Source organism: Hibiscus syriacus, unplaced genomic scaffold (assembly GCF_006381635.1).
Source record: "Hibiscus syriacus cultivar Baekdansim isolate YM2019G1 unplaced genomic scaffold, ASM638163v2 tig00110733_pilon, whole genome shotgun sequence".
Classification (NCBI taxonomy): Eukaryota; Viridiplantae; Streptophyta; class Magnoliopsida; order Malvales; family Malvaceae; genus Hibiscus; species Hibiscus syriacus.
The window spans coordinates 945807-950361 of record NW_024062845.1 but is presented as its reverse complement, the minus strand read 5'-3'; positions in this window follow the sequence as shown (position 1 = coordinate 950361).

Here is a 4555-nt window from a genome sequence, read left to right as displayed (position 1 = left end):
TCCCGCGTGATATTCACAGTTGGCATTGACATCATACCACTATGGATATGGAGGCTGAAAAGGTTTCACATACTATGTGGTCACTTCTCGTGCTTCTAGAAACTTATTGTATAAATCTCCATAAGTGATAGGAGAAAGATCAAAGTCAGGTTCACTTCCTCCTAACTTATGGTCATTCACGAGGTAAGTCACTGTTGAGCGAACAAAAGTTTTTAAAGCTGGTGTCAAATGCTTATCCGCTGTAGTTGGATTCCTGTTATCCCTTATCTTCATATTCTCAGGTACCTGTGTGGTGCCTGGATCTCTAGGGAGCACGAATTTACCCCGTTTGAAATGATCATATGGATTTTCTTCATCCTTTTATACTTGAAATTTTGATGTTGTCACTATTTTCTTTGTATTTCATAATAACCCGTTGATGTAGGCAATGATTGAACGGGGCTCCTCAAGTTTGCTTGGATCATCATGTTCAAAGTAGCCTCTTGTGTTGTAGAATTATTTTTCTCAAGTTCTTTCTCCCTCTGCGCAGAAACCTTATTTCGTTTGGCCAGGACAACTATTATATCCATCATCTTGGTCATCTGCTCTCTTATTTGTTGTAGTTCACTTTGTTCTTCGTCAGACATACAATCTCTGTTCTGCTCAGACCTTCTTTCGAATGCCATCTCTTAGCTGTATCGCGGTCTACCTGATTATGAAACCCCTTGTCCATGGTAAAAACCTTTTAATTGGTGACTACTCAGAATCGACACCCTTTTGTGTATGTCATGACCATATGATACAAGAAAAATGAAAGACAAAAAGAAAACAAGTTAAGACGTATAACAACAGGTAAGGAGTAAAGGTAAATATTAAGGCAAAAATGCAAATGCGGATGTAAATGCAACGAGGAATTGATCAAAAAATAACTGTTCCTTGAACAAGTTTTGAAAAATTGGCAATGTCTCGGTACAATAGGGAAGTGCAACCTGGTCCCTCTTCCAACTCCTACGAGTGTCTAGGTATCGCATCGTCATTCATCAGATGTTGGCATATTGAAAATCTTCTACTTCGTCTCCTACTTTCAGAAGTTTTTCGAGCTGGTTCGTGACATTCAACTGTTGGTTTCAGCGTCGAATCTTTTTGAGTTCGACTTGTTACCTCAACTAGCAATGTATGGCTTGTCTCCTTAGTATGTAGACTTTATCTTGATACTACTCAATATACGTAGAACATCTTCGAAATTCTACCTAACCCAACGAAAGGCATTGTTGTGGAATTGATTTTCAAGCCTTCTAAAAGATCAGTTATTTAAGGGATCAATACCTCTGAATGATATGTCATGTTCATGCAAAAATGAAACAAAACACAAGACTAGACAAAAAGAAATCAATGGTAGTAGAAATAAGGCAAAAGGAGTCAAGTTAGTTGAAACGATTAGTCAAAGAAATGTAATCTTAGCAAGAATAATATGACTCAAAGTTGAGACTAAAAAATAAAGCATACAAAGGAAATTAAGAGTCCTAACCACATGCGTTCTAATTCTCCTAGGCTATCCACATGGCTCTAGCGGGTAGGTTTACTAAATTCCCTACATGTGGTCGGTTTTAGCAAAGGTTCCCAAGTAATCTTTACAACATGCTAAGGTTGACTCCGATTATGGCCCATTACAGACTTACGAATTGGATTCGGCTCATGGGATCACACCACTAAAAGCGTTCTCATATTTGATATCCGGATAAGCAACTTAGGATACTTTTCAGAGATACTTTGTCATACCCATACAAGGAAGCCCAATGCTCCTCATGAGGTGTGATGTTTCTCCCTACTTAGGTAAACTGGGTTTGAACTCGAGTTTAGAGCTATGATATGCAACAGTCCTAAATAAATTCAAAGATGTGTGAGCATTGACCAGAGAGAAAATCTATTTTTTCTTTTGAAAAATCATAATAAACTGTAAATTAAAATAACATCGAATTCATAATTTCCAGAATCCTAAATACAGGATAACCAACTCGTGGCTCGACTCTCAAGTTGTTTTAAAAACAAAACGTCCCCATCAGAATTGCCAAGCTATCGTCATCGTTTTTCACCCAGGCGAGGAAAGATTGTTACCGATTTGGAGGTTTTCTTTGAAAATAGTTTCGAAATGTGAAGAGTCACCACCAATCATTTAAGGTATGATTGGGACACCATAAAAACAGGTGATTTTAATAAAACATTTTATTTTTTTTTATCAAAATACCAAGTTTTATGGTCTGCGAAAATCCAGAAATCAGGTTTGGGAGTCAGTTACACGTGGAGAAGGATTAACACCCCCACAAGCGCCCAAAAATTGGTACCTAGTTGATTACCCTATATTTAGAATCAAAAATTTTGAGTTGGATCTTTATTTAATTTGAAAAAAAAAATCGTTACGTAGGCAAAGTTGAAAAGGGTATTCATTTATTACGGCCGATAGTATTCGCCCCTAGCATATGTGCGGGAGATCAACTATTGTGCCTAATAATTGGACATTGCCTTAATTTTAGAAATCATGATGCGGTTTTAAAAGGATGTTGACCTATTTCAGGAATCATAACAAGTCAGCCCCTGAGTATACTTGCGGGAGATACACCATTAATTCCCTAATAAGTGAACATTACCTTAGGAGGCGTTTGGTTCGCTGGAATGTTTATGAGGGAATTGGAATCTGTGAAGGAATTGGAGTCTGTAGGAATTGGAATCCAATTCCATTTCTATTTGGTTCGCAGACATGTCAGATGAATTTGATTTCAGTCAGCCCCTGAGTATACTTGCGGGAGATACACCATTAATTCCCTAATAAGTGAACATTACCTTAGGTGGCGTTTGGTTCGCTGGAATGTTTATGAGGGAATTGGAATCTGTGAAGGAATTGGAATCTGTAGGAATTGGAATCCAATTCCATATTCTGTTTGGTTCGCAGACATGTCAGATGAATTTGATTTCAGTAATGTAAAATGACAGAATTGTCCTTCTTGTTTTTTACTTTATTTTAGTTTATTTTACAACTTACATGTAGTAATATATTATAAAAAATTAAAAAATATTAAATTTTCATTTTATTGATTGATTATTTATTTCAATAAATTATAAAAATCATGCTAATAAACATTATAAGTTAAAATCATCGCAATCAAAATATGTTAATAAGTTACCAAAAGATAGAGCAATATTTCGATACATTCCAATCGGAGTATGTTAATTAGTTACAAAAAAATATACCAAAAATTATTTTTATTCAATATATGAATTAGAAACTTGACCCGACACGACTCAAAATAATAAAAAAATTATTTTTATTCAATAAAAACATTGACTTAATTGAAAAAAATTATATATAGAGGGGTATTATTGTAATTGTTCCTAAATATATAAGGTAATATTTTATATTTTTTTCAGGTTGGTCCAGTTTTTTTCACCCTAAACCCGAACCTAACCTGACCCAAATATCACACTTAAAAAAACCCGACCCGACTCGACCCGAATATCACACTTAAAAAATCCGACTCGACCCGAACAAAATAAAGTTTCATCCGACCCGACCCGAAATAATAAAAAAATATTTTTATTTAATAAAAATAGTGACTTAATCTGACCTGACCCGAATTATATATATTTTCGGGTCGGTCTTGTTTTTTTCACCCTAAACCCGAACCCGACCCGAAATCACACTTAAAAAAACCTGACCCGACTCGACCCGAATATCTCACTTAAAAAACCCGACCCGAACAAAATAAAGTTTCATCCGACCCGACCCGACCCGACTCGAATATATGAATTACAAATCTGACCCGACCCGACCCAAAATAATAAAAAAGTATTTTTATTTAATAAAAACAGTGACTTATTCCGACCCGACCCGAATTATATATATTTTCGGGTCGGTCCGGATTTTTTCACCCTAAACCCGACCCGAGCCGACCCGAATATCACACTTAAAAAAACTCGATCTGACCTGACCAAAATAAAGTTTCACCCGACCCGACCCGAATATATGAATTAGAAACCTGACCCAACCCGAAATAATAAAAAAATATTTTTATTCAATATATGAATAAGTTACCAAATGATTGATGAGGGTAGTATTGTCAAATTTCAATTCCCTCCAACAAGGGAATTGAATTCCTAATATTTTTGGATGGAATTCACTTTCCCTCATTTGATGGAATTAAATTCCATCAGGGATTCCAATTCCCTTGAAAAAATTGAACCAAACATGGGAAAGTGGTGGAATTGGATTCCAATTCCCACCAATTCCAATGGATTCCATCCAACCAAACGCCACCTTAGGTTTGAAAATAAAATGCAATCAGACAAGTTTTTATTTGTCCTAATTAAGCTAAGGGTAGATTAAGGCTTTTATAGCTTAAAGTGTCAAATTATAAAATATTAAGGAACCTAGAAGCTCAAGCCTAAAATGTAGGTTCTAATATTAACCATATTTGATTTTTAAACCAATTATTGAATCGAATAACCGAGATGGTCCCTCGAGCATTAACGCGAGGATCGACTCGAATTATTCCCTAAATTAAAAGACTAGTTTATCTAACTA